Below are 13790 nucleotides of genomic sequence, written 5' to 3'. Positions count from 1 at the left end.
CTAACGAAAGAATCAATAACACTAATGTCCCGCCAAAGGTCCCTCCTAGTAACTCTGTTATTACTTCCATAAACAACAATGATAGCCACACTTTTACCACTAAGTTTACCTTGAACATTAATTATCTTAGTTGTTACATGCACCACAATAAAGCAATGACCTTTCTTCCACAAAACCAAAATCCTCCCATTAGCAACATAATTATAATTCCAACAATAGTTCCAATCATCAATCAGATTAGCAATAACATAAGGAGCCTTATGCTCTCTAACTCTATTTTCCAAAATGCAAAACATTTCAACATGCAACTTTTCCACCCTGTACAGAAATTTAGCTTGTTTTTTTGGATGATTAAATCCCCTAACATTCCAAAAAATACAACCATTAGGAAAGGGAAGAAACAATACCTCTTACTGAATAACTAGCACCACCAGTCTTCAAAATGCAAAACATTTCAACATGCAACTTTTCCACCCTGTACAGAAATTTAGCTTGTTTTTTTGGATGATTAAATCCCCTAACATTCCAAAAAATACAACCATTAGGAAAGGGAAGAAACAATACCTCTTACTGAATAACTAGCACCACCAGTCTTCCTAGTCTTATTTAAGTGCTCTTTTTTCTTAAACTTCAACTCCTACAAAATATTAGCCACACCTTGAGAAGCCAGCCTTATTTTCCTGCCTGCACCATCACTCTCATCCAACACAGCTCCAAAAACTTCAAATTTGTTTGAAGAACTAACAAAAGCCACCTTCCCCTTGTCTCTCTTCTTTCCATGCCCTTTCTTTTTCTGAGAGGGAAGATCTAGAGGATGAAAGTCACTAGCCACACTAGCCCCAAATTCCTCAGCCTTTTCTGCTCACTATCAGCCACAGTCACTTCCTGACACAATTCCACGACATCAACTACAACAACAGTTACACCCTTAGCACCACAATATGTCCCCTCACTATGAGCAATAACTTATCCCTGATTAGACACATCCACCACATCATCATCAATAACACTCTTCACCCTTCACTCCATCATTTCCTTAATGACTCCTTTAGTACAATTCTTCCCCGAATGGCCAAACGTTTTACATTTAGCACAACAAGCAGGAAATCATGGAATAACTACTTTCTCCGTACCAATAATGCCATCCTTCATCCTGATTGCAATTGATCTAGGAAAGCGAGCACCACCCTTTACCTCAACACATACTTTGGCGAATTTCAAATGCTCCTTTGAAGCAGTGATAGTATCTATATACAAAGGGATGCCTAAAGCACCAACTATATAGCTTAAACCCCTTATTCGAAAATAACTCCAAAAGGACATTAAAGAGTTGAACCCATATTGGCATCTTTACCAAGTCAAAATCCAGTCTCGACAAATTAGGCTCCCACTTTCTAAGCACCAATGGCTTATGCTGAATATGTCAAGGGCCATTTTTTGCACCCAATCCCTACTAGTTCTATTGACAAAAGAAAAAAAAACATACAAATTAGGTCCTGCAAGACTAACCTTAACCGTCGAAGTTTTACCCCACATTGTTTCCACAAGCTTTTGCATGGATCCAAAATTGGGAGCTTATCCAATGAACTGCCCCACTAAAGAGTACTTCCATTTAGAAATTCCCTAATCAAGTACCACAAGAGGAGGAGCCACCGTTGCATTCACAACACTCTGGCGGGAAGAAATCCAGAGATTGCTCCTCCACTCCAGTAAAAAGACTCTACCAATCCATAGATCCTCACCTAAACAACTCAAGCTCACCCCGAATCCATCCACAAACAGCCCAACAAAAACTGAGAAAGAAAACCCCCAAATCCCCAAGAACAATAGTCATGCTATCGAGAGAGAAAAATTGTTATTTCCTAAAATGGTTCTCTCAATCTTTAGTTAATTTAAACTTTTTATTATATTTATACCGGTCAAATCTATAAAAAAAATTGGATTCTTCAATGATTTCAGCCATATATTCTATTCCTCCAACGACCATAAATCTAAATCTATATAAAACTAAAATCATTTATATCATGTAATTAAATTTTAACTCTAAAAAAAATAATTGAAGCAAGTGTAAAAACAAGTGGGGTTTTGATAACATAGATGAAAATTGTAAAAACTATCGTTCTCCAAGTCATCTCCACCCGCACCCAATACCACCTTTTGTTTTTACCCAAGTATTATTAAGAAATAAAAGGTATAAAATAATAGCAGTAAGTTATGGAGCAATTATTATAGAATATATTTTACAATTTTCAGGAGCATAAATTACATATTGAAGATGAAAATATATTACAAGTCTGCTATACAGGTTGGTCATATACTATAATATATCATAATTTACCATAAATATTATTAATTACAATAATATCATTTATAATATACTATAGTAATATATATATATATATATGTATCAGATTTTTAATATGTTATTGTAATTAATAAAAATATATTAAAATAAAACTAAAATTTGGTCCAAGGTCACTGAAGATTTGGGCCAATATCTCACCTGACCTGTAAAAGTAAAAAGTTAAAATTTAAGGATTTAGTATCTAAACTATCAGTTTTGTTTCGTTTTAGTACATAAACTTTCATTTGTTTTAGAATCATACCTAACGTTTACTTTTTGATTTATTTTAGTACTCTGATATTAAAAACTTAATAGAATTGTTGCACATGGTATTTTTTATGGGTAAATTACATCATTTATCACTTAACTATTTCTCACTCCTATTTTAGTCACTAAAGTTTAAAAATTTTCAATTTAACTACTTAACTTTCAAATTACTCATGTTTTAACCATTCTAATTTATTTTACTAATAATTTTGTGATATAACATTTATTATTATTTTATTAATATATAATAAAATAAAATAAATAAATTTGAAAGTTATAGTTCTTAAATTAGGAGTAATTTGAAAGTTAAATAATTAAATTAAAAAATTAAACTTCAATGACCAAAATAAGAGTGAGAAGAAAGTTGAGTGATGAATGATGTAATCTACCCATAAAAGAATACAATGTTGTAACAGTTCCGACAAGTTTTTAATGGGAGGTACCAAAACGAAACAAAAAAAAATAAATGTTAGGTATGATTTTGAAACAAATAAAAGTTTAAAACTAGAACAAAATAAAACTGATAGTTTAGGTATTAAACGTGTGGTTTATCAAAATTTGAAACTGTTGAACGCATACACTTTTTTTTATTAATCTGGGTAAATACAAGGAAATAGCTATCCAAATATAATTTTCAAACTCTCAACATTGAACGCTTACACCCCTGGTATTTTATGGTGTTTGAACTCGGTTCCTCAAAGTATAACAACAATTCTTTTATCACGGAGACCACTTGTGCTGAACGATGACATTTGAATGTTCTAGATTAACACCTGCTTGGCCATACTCCACTTAACCTATTACTTTATAATGAATACTATATTATCGAAGTCCAAGCAAGAAACTTCTGCTACATTCGAAAAAAAGGTCACGCTTCTAATAAATATTATATTATTTTATTCTAATAGAGATTCTTTAAATAGTGACGGAGCAATAGCTTAGTTTCTGTTAAGAGTGTAAATGAACATAATGTTTGATAAATTGTTCATAAATAATTTGTTTATTTTCACTTTTAAAGTTAAATAAACAAGTATTAACAATTTTTTTGTTCATTTAATAAACAAACAAATACGAATAAAAGTGTATTCAATTTGTTTATGTTTACAAATAAGCTCGTTTATTGACTTATTTATAGGATCGTTTATTAACTTGTTTATAAGTTCCTTTACTTTGTTTTTTTTACATTTTAAATATTGATGAAGATAGACTAAATTGAACATAACGTAAACTTTGGAATTCAAATTGTGAAGCCTAAGGAGGATTAGAGGCATAATATAACACCCATTTCCCGTATTAAAATTTTGATTCCACAGAAACGTTATTCTTGAGATAAATTAATTATGTACGAGGCCAAAATGTAACTTTTAAAATTACCATTTTAGTCCTTAAACTTTTCCAAAGTTTTATATTTGGTTACTAAACTTTCAAAAATTTTACTTTGGTCACTATCTAAAATTTTGGGGTATTACAACTATCAAAAATTTTAGATAGTGACCAAAATGCAAATTTTGAAAGTTTAGTAACCAAAGTATAAAGTTTAGAAAAGTTTAGGACTAAAATGGTAATTTTTAAAAGTTACATTTTGGCCTCGTATGTAAATAGTTTATCTCAAGAACAACGTTTATGTGGGAATCAGAATTTTAATATGGGAAATGGGTGTTACATTTATTGGTATCAGAGTCAGGTTTAGTCGATTCTCGGCCGAAACATGGTATATTTTACTTTAAAAGGGTCTACATGCCACTAGGATGTCAAATTTACTTATATGGTGTCGTTAGGATATGATTGATGTCACTTATTACTAACTTGAGTTGTTATTATTATGTATGTCGTATTAGATGTCAGAATCTGCGAATTCAAGGAGAGCGACTGAACAAGAAGTTCGAGAAGGGTCGAGTAGCGAGAGCAATGAAGTTAATAGTGAGCATCCGATCCAGTCTGAAAATGCTAGTGCACCGACACATCAGGGTATGCTAGTGCCAGATCATAGAGCTTTAATAAAGGCTCTCGATGCGATATTGACTCGATTTCGACCTCCTAGCCTCCCCCTACTCCTTCAGCACCATAGATATTAATCCCAAAAGAGATGAAAAGTTTAGAAGCACATGAGTTCAGTGGAGAAGAGGATGAAGGTCCTATAGATGCTGACTTATGGTTAAACAAAATTAAGGTGATGCTTGAAAATATTCACTGCTCAGATTCTGAAAAGTTAGACGGAGTTGTATCTTTACTTCGAAGATCAGCTCGAGTGTGGTGGACGAACACTACGATGTATACACCGCCTGACCAAGTGACTTGACAATTCTTTCAGGATGAATTTAGGAATAATTATATATCGATGATCAGTTTATGTGGGCGATGCTTCTGAAGTTTCTTAATCTAAAACAAAGTGATCAAACAATACATGAGTACGAGGCTGAATATAACAAGTTAAGTTGTTTTGCTACTGAAGTAGTTCCTAATGACAAGGCTCAACGTGATAGGTTCATCGAGGGATTGAAGCCTAAGCTGAAAGATATGATGTTGGCTTTAAACTTGCCTACCCTGCAAGAAGTCATAAACCGAGCTAAGGCTATCGAAAGGGCTCAAGAGGAGACTTTAGCAGCGGAGTAAGGTATGTAGACGGGGAAATGGGTGTTACACATAATTCACCATTTAAAAAATAGAGTGTTGGCTATCAAACATTAAATGAAAATGTTTGTGAAGATTAAATGAAAATGTTTGTGAAGATTAAATGAAAATGTTCACGAACGTTAAATGAACATGTTTGTGAACGTTACTGTATTTTTTAACATTAAATGAATGAACACGAACACCTTCAAAAATAAATAAACGAATGCTTATACGATTCGAAAAATTTAAATGAACATGAATTGAACATTAACACCTTCAAAAATAAATAAACGAATACGAACATGGCTGTATTCGTTTAAAATCAATTCATTTACACCCCTAATTTCTGTAGGGATCACCTTTTATTTTTAATTAAAAAATATATATGAACATATATCTAGTTATACCGTTTAATTTTATTTGATTTTCATTTTCCCTTTCTTATTTTTCATTATTAATTATATTTTACTCCTAAGTTGACACTTTAACTTGTCTCTACCATTAATCTTAATTAATTTTCCTTGTAAAAGTTTTATCTCACACTTTTTCGTCCCAGTTATATCAAATTTTCCCTTTTTATTAACCTATATTCGATCTCAATATTTTTGCCCTTTTTATTAACCTATATTTGATCTCAATATTTTTGTGACGCCTTCCTCTTCCTCTTCCTCTTTTATTTTTGTTTAGTCGACAATGACTTAATATTAATGTTGGTTGTCGACCCCTAGTGATTATTAATTCTCTTATTTTTCATACTATGCCATTTGTTTTTATTTTGTTTTTTTTTTCAATTTTGAATAAGAATCTATGTCTTTGTGACACGCATTTTCTCTACTCATATGACACGTTTCGTATGACTTTTGGTGCTTTTTCAGATACATTTGCGATTGTTTTGGTTCTCGCAAAAAGATCTACTCTTTGGTAAAAGATTGTTTTTAGATACATTTGTTTTTTCAAGACATTTGTTTTCTGATTGATTTTTTGGTGGTCACGTATAGTCAGATCCCCTCTTTTGGTAAAAGGTTGTTTGTCGATATAATCAAAATTGTATAGAAAAGCAGCCTGCCAGATAGTTTCGTTCGCTCACCACTCATTTATCACTTCGTAAAGCGTCTCGTTTAATAGAGACAAGGAGTTTTTATGAAGTTTACTGGGTTCTTTTGATGTTGGATGTCATTCTTAAAGGAATGTTTCATTTTCTTCATATCTTGGGTTAATATTTTTGGTTTTGTATGAATTTTTTTGTGACAATTTCTGTATTTTTCTCTCCATACTTGGGTGCATTGTAATTTTGATTCATTCAATTATGTTTATTAATGAAATCGAGTTTAAGAAGTGTGATCACAAGAGATTTTGAGGAATAATTAAAATATTATGTTTCGTATAGTTTTGATTAGAATTGATTTGTTTCCTTGAAATATATCAACATATGCATGTGTAATTGTGATAAAGCATTTCGATCCTTACGATATTTTCTTCAAGCGTTAATGTCAAATACATCTTATATAACCCTAGTAGGATATCACCTGTCAAAATGTGAATATGGTGTTCCAATGCAATACCAAAATTTTATACTTCAAGAATGACGGTATCTTGATCGAGATAAACACTAAATACTCTGATACAAATTTATTAAAAGATAACGACAAGTATAATGATTACAAAGTAAAATAGACAACATAATTTACGTGAAAAACCTTTTTGAGAAAAACCACGGGCAAAAGAAGAGTATTTTCACTAATGTTGAAAACAAAAGAATACAAGAAGATTTACAAAATCAACTTAATATCTTATTCTAATCCCTAGTATCTATTTATAGAGATAATTATTTGATTACATAGGAAACATGTTTAGTGGAAATATACTCAATGTAAGTTTTCTACTATTAACTAACATAAAAAAAATGTTACCCACTTTTAATCAAATTAAGTTTCTTAATTTTCTCAAATATCTTTTAATTTTATTTATTAATTTATGTTACGTCCAATTCAAATTAAAATCTAATATTAATTTTCAATTATTATAATTATGACGAAAATTGATCTTAGGGCACGTTTCTTAACTAACAACATTATATTATATATGATTATATATTATTTCGAGTTTTACAAATGTTTAATAATATATTTATTTTGTATACATAGATTTTTAATAACATTGTTTATGTTTAATTATTGAATGATTGTATTCTTCTTAATATTTTAGGTATTTCATATTACTTTTTTTAAATAGTCTGGGGTGATTATAATGCATTATCTGTTCAATTTTTTTATCTTATGAAAACATACAAATACTATGTAGATATAGTATTAACTTATATTTTTTTTTATGTATTTCTAACATATCTTTCAAAAACATTTTAATTATTTTAAAATAAATTTAACCTTATTAGAGGATTTTCTCCTTCCTGATACTAAGGATATATATATATATATATATATTAATTATTACGAAGAAAAGTGTTATATTTCTAAGACAAATGTCAAGATTCGAACCCATGATTACGTAAAGGCCATTTGAATATGCTTAATTATTGATGCAGAACTATGAGCACCATTTTTCTATTCAAACGGCCCAACAGACTCGGGCCTCAATTCAGCCCAAAATACAAAAGCAGCCCAAGCCCCAGTCTGACCTGAGCTGGACCCATTATGGAGCCCAAACCCATATTAGGGTTTCCTATTCAGCAGTCGCCGTCTCTCATCTCAGCCGCCAGATATGGACCCATCCAACGGTCCAGATCAAGTACGTTGATGCCGCCGTTTTACCCACTTCCCAACCACCGCCTCTACTACCAACCGAAGGCCTTCCAAGTTTCAGAAATCTCGGATCAACACAACAAGCAACCAAACACCAACACCACACACAAACTCAGTTTTTTTTTGTAAAAACTTCATATAAAAAACTATAAAAAATGTAAATTTGGGGTTATAAAACCATGAACAAATCTTGTAATATGGGTATTTTTTTCTCATCGAAAATCCATAAAAAGCAAAAAAGAAAAACCAAAATTTCCAAGGGAATTTGTTACAGTTTTTTATTTTATTTTTTAGCTTTCGATAAAAAGGAAGAAAAGGCAGAGGAGTTACCTTCCACCGGACCTTCACCGGCGGCGGGGACGTCTATTCGCAGATCCGAATGGTGAAGTGGAGCGCCTTGAGGGGAGAAACAACATATCTTGATTTGGGCTCGATCCAACGATGGAAGAAGGAGATCGACCTGGTGGAAGTCGAGGGGCTCTCGGCTATTTTCAAGGCGTTGAAGGCCGTTTCGTGTGAAACCGAGCCCATATTGCAACGGGAAGGTCGAGACGAGCCTCTTGGCAAATTTTTGTGGTGAAAGGCCACCGATGACGGCGGCGAACGGGCCAGTAGCCGGCGAGGGCCCTATTGACAGCGAGGGCCCTATTGACAGCGAGGGCCCTATTGCCAGCTAGGGGACGATTTTCTAAAGAGAGATGAGAGCCCCTCTCTCTAACCTTTTTTAAAAAAATAGAAAAAATGAAAATTATAAAAATTATGTTTATGCTTTGTAATTTGGGATATTTTTTGTTTAGTCCCCCTAGTTTAGCCGTGTTTTTGCATGTTAGTCACCTGTAGGGATTATTTTTGTGATTTACCCCGTTTTATGCATGTTATATTTTTTGGGTAAATTCTTTTTTGTCCCTGTAGTTTCCGCGTGTTTTTACATTTTAGTCCCTAATCAATTTTTTTTTATTTTGTTTAGATCTAGCCATTAAGTTTCAATTTGTCTAATTTAGTCCTATTGCATGTCTAATTATTTTTTTAGCTTGGTAATTTAATGTTTATGCAATTTAGCCCTTTAATTATTTTTAATTTATTTTATTTTTACCATTCATTTTTAGTATTTATACATTTTATTTGTCTTTAATTTTGGTAACCTTTAAGTCCTTGATAGATCACTTTTTTTAGATTAGTCCATAGTCTTTTATTATTCGATCCATATTTAGTCCTTAAATTAGGAGAATTCTTAATTTGGTCCTCGCTTTTGCTCGAGGTTCCAATTTAATTATTTTACTCTCAAAATTAATTTAGGTCAATATTATAGCCTCTATTTTAGATTAGATTTCAAACTAGTGTTTTAATTTAGGGAATAATTCGAGTTGGCCCTTGCCTAAATGCTCGAGGGACCATCTCGATTATTCGATTTGATAATCGATTAAAATCAAATTAGATTAACATTAGAACCTATATTTTTAGGTTTAAGCCTCTAGATTCTTTATTTTTCATAATTAGACACTTTAAGCTAGAAAAAGCCTTAATTTACCCTAAGCTTAAATAGGATGAATAAAATTTGTTTGAATGCATTTTATTTTCAACCTACGCAACGTTCATTTATTAGGGAATTAATGGTATATCTCCCGCAAGTATGCTCAGGGGATGACTACTAGTGACCCGAAATAGGTCGACATCCCGCATCATGATTTTTAAAATCGAGGCAATATTCGGTTATCAAGTACAATAGTTGATCTCTCACATTTATGCTAGGGGAAAATGCTATCGGCTTTAATAAACGAATACCCTTTTTATCTTTGCATCCATAGTGATTTTTAAATTAAATAAAGTTCAAACTCAAAATTTCTGATTTTAAATATAGGTAATCAACTAGGTACCAATTTTTAGGCACTTGTGGGGGTGATAAACCTTCCCTATACGTAACTGACTCTCGAACCTGATTTTTTGATTTTCGCATACCCTAAAACTCAGTATTTTAATAAAAAATAAAATGTTTTATTAAAATTACCCGATTTTTATGGTGTCCCAATAGCACCATAAATGATTGGTGGGGACTCCTCACATTTCAAAATTCTTTTAAAAGAGAAAACTCCCTAGTCGGTATCGGTCTTTCCCCGCCCAGGTGAAAAATGGTGTCGACAGCTTGGTGACTCCGGTGGGGACGTTTTGTTTTTTAAAACAAATTGAGAGTCGAGCCACGAGTTGGTTACCCTATATTTAGGATTTTGGGAAATTATGAGTTTGATCTTATTTTAATTTACAGTTCGTTATGTTATTTCTAATAAAAAGATTTTCTCTCTGGTTAATGCTTACACTTCTTTGAATTTATTTAAGATTGTTGCATGTCATAGCTCTAAACCCGAGCTCCAACCCGATTTACTTAAGTAGCGAGAAACGTCACACCTCACGATGAGCATTGGGCTTCCTTGTGTGGGTCTGACAAAGTGTCTCTGGAAAGCATCCTAAGTTGCCTATCCGTATATCAGATCCAAGGGTACGATTTTAGTGGTGTGATCCCCAGAGCCGAATTCGATTCGCAAGTCTGTAATGGGCAAGAATCGGAGTCAACCTTAGCAGGGTAAAGATGGCTTGGGAACCCTTTGTTAGAACCAACCTCATATAGAAAATTTAGTAACCCTACCTAGCTAGAGCATGTGGATAACCTAGGAGAACTAGAACGCATGCAGTTAGAACTATTAATTTTTTTGTATGCTTATTTTTCAGTCTCAACTTTGAGTTGAATTTAATTATTGTTGCTAAGATTACATTTCTTTGACTAATCATTTCAACTAACTGGATTCTTTTTGTCTTGTTTCTATTAACATTGATTTCCTTTTGTCTTATCTTGTTGCAGCTAGGGGCCGATTTTCTAAAGAGAGATGAGAGCCCCTCTCTCTAACCTTTTTTAAAAAAATAGAAAAAAATGAAAATTATAAAAAAATGAAAAAGTTGTATTTATAAAACGAGTTAGGGGAAATTGCGTTTAGGTCCCCTTAATTTACCTGTTTTTTTATAAAATAGCCACAAGAAAGGACCATTTTCATAATTTAACATTTATGTTTATGCTTTGTAATTTTTGGGATATTTTTGTGTTTAGTCCCCTAGTTTAGCCGTGTGTTTTGCATGTTAGTCACCTGTAGGGATTATTTTGTGATTTACCCCGTTTTATGCAGTTATATTTTTGGGTAAATTCTTTTTAGTCCTGCAGTTTCCGCGTGTTTTTACATTTCAGTCCCTAATCAATTTTTTTTATTTTGTTTAGATCTAGCCATTAAGTTTCAATTTGTCTAATTTAGTCCTATTGCATGTCTAATTATTTTTTTAGCTTGGTAATTTAATGTTTATGCAATTTAGCCCTTTAATTTATTTTTAATTTATTTTATTTTTACCATTCATTTTTAGTACTTTTATACATTTTATTTGTCTTTAATTTTGGTAACCTTTAAGTCCTTGATAGATCACCTTTTTTTAGATTTAGTCCATAGTCTTTTAATTATTCGATCCATATTTAGTCCTTAAATTAGGAGAATTCTTAATTTGGTCCTCGCTTTTGCTCGAGGTTCCAATTTTAATTATTTTACTCTCAAAATTAATTTAGGTCAATATTATAGCCTCTATTTTAGATTAGATTTCAAACTAGTGTTTTAATTTAGGGAATAATTCGAGTTGGCCCTTGCCTAAATGCTCGAGGGACCATCTCGATTATTCGATTTGATAATCGATTAAAATCAAATTAGATTAACATTAGAACCTATATTTTTAGGTTTAAGCCTCTAGATTCTTTATTTTTCATAATTAGACACTTTAAGCTAGAAAAAGCCTTAATTTACCCTAAGCTTAAATAGGATGAATAAAAATTTGTTTGAATGCATTTTATTTTCAAACCTAACGCAACGTTCATTTATTAGGGAATTAATGGTATATCTCCCGCAAGTATGCTCAGGGGATGACTACTAGTGACCCGAAATAGGTCGACATCCCGCATCATGATTTTTAAAATCGAGGCAATATTCGGTTATCAAGTACAATAGTTGATCTCTCGCATTTATGCTAGGGGAAAATGCTATCGGCTTTAATAAACGAATACCCTTTTTATCTTTGCATCCATAGTGATTTTTAAATTAAATAAAGTTCAAACTCAAAATTTCTGATTTTAAATATAGGTAATCAACTAGGTACCAATTTTTAGGCACTTGTGGGGGTGATAAACCTTCCCTATACGTAACTGACTCTCGAACCTGATTTTTTGATTTTCGCATACCCTAAAACTCAGTATTTTAATAAAAAATAAAATGTTTTATTAAAATTACCCGATTTTTATGGTGTCCCAATAGCACCATAAATGATTGGTGGGGACTCCTCACATTTCAAAATTCTTTTAAAAGAGAAAACTCCCTAGTCGGTATCAGTCTTTCCCCGCCCAGGTGAAAAATGGTGTCGACAGCTTGGTGACTCCGGTGGGGACGTTTTGTTTTTTTAAAACAAATTGAGAGTCAAGCCACGAGTTGGTTACCCTATATTTAGGATTTTGGGAAATTATGAGTTTGATCTTATTTTAATTTACAGTTCGTTATGTTATTTCTAATAAAAAGATTTTCTCTCTGGTTAATGCTTACACTTCTTTGAATTTATTTAAGATTGTTGCATGTCATAGCTCTAAACCCGAGCTCCAACCCGATTTACTTAAGTAGGGAGAAACGTCACACCTCATGATGAGCATTGGGCTTCCTTGTGTGGCTCTGACAAAGTATCTCTGGAAAGCATCCTAAGTTGCCTATCCGTATATCAGATCCAAGGTACGATTTTAGTGGTGTGATCCCCAGAGCCGAATTCGATTCGCAAGTCTGTAATGGGCAAGAATCGGAGTCAACCTTAGCAGGGTAAAGATGGCTTGGGAACCCTTTGTTAGAACCCAACCTCATATAGAAAATTTAGTAACCCTACCTAGCTAGAGCAATGTGGATAACCTAGGAGAACTAGAACGCATGCAGTTAGAACTATTAATTTTCTTTGTATGCTTATTTTTCAGTCTCAACTTTGAGTTGAATTTAATTATTGTTGCTAAGATTACATTTCTTTGACTAATCATTTCAACTAACTGGATTCTTTTTGTCTTGTTTCTATTAACATTGATTTCCTTTTGTCTTATCTTGTTGCAGCTAGGGGCCGATTTTCTAAAGAGAGATGAGAGCCCCTCTCTCTAACCTTTTTTAAAAAAATAGAAAAAATGAAAAATTATAAAAAATGAAAAAGTTGTATTTATAAAACGAGTTAGGGGAAATTGCGTTTAGGTCCCCTTAATTTACCTGTGTTTTATAAAATAGCACAAGAAAGGACCATTTCATAATTTAACCATTTATGTTTATGCTTTGTAATTTTTGGGATTTTTTTGTTTAGTCCCCCTAGTTTAGCCGTGTTTTTGCATGTTAGTCACCTGTAGGGATTATTTTTGTGATTTACCCCGTTTTATGCATGTTATATTTTTTGGGTAAATTCTTTTTAGTCCCTGCAGTTTCCGCGTGTTTTTACATTTCAGTCCCTAATCAATTTTTTTTATTTTGTTTAGATCTAGCCATTAAGTTTCAATTTGTCTAATTTAGTCCTATTGCATGTCTAATTATTTTTTTAGCTTGGTAATTTAATGTTTATGCAATTTAGCCCTTTAATTTATTTTTAATTTATTTTATTTTTACCATTCATTTTTAGTACTTTTATACATTTTATTTGTCTTTAATTTTGGTAACCTTTAAGTCCTTGATAGATCACCTTTTTTTAGATTTAGTCCATAGTCTTTTAATTATTCGATCCAT

This window comes from Hibiscus syriacus, unplaced genomic scaffold (genome assembly GCF_006381635.1).
Source record: "Hibiscus syriacus cultivar Baekdansim isolate YM2019G1 unplaced genomic scaffold, ASM638163v2 tig00111582_pilon, whole genome shotgun sequence".
Taxonomy (NCBI): Eukaryota; Viridiplantae; Streptophyta; class Magnoliopsida; order Malvales; family Malvaceae; genus Hibiscus; species Hibiscus syriacus.
The sequence above is the reverse complement of the archived record's forward strand: the minus strand, read 5'-3'. Positions refer to the sequence as shown.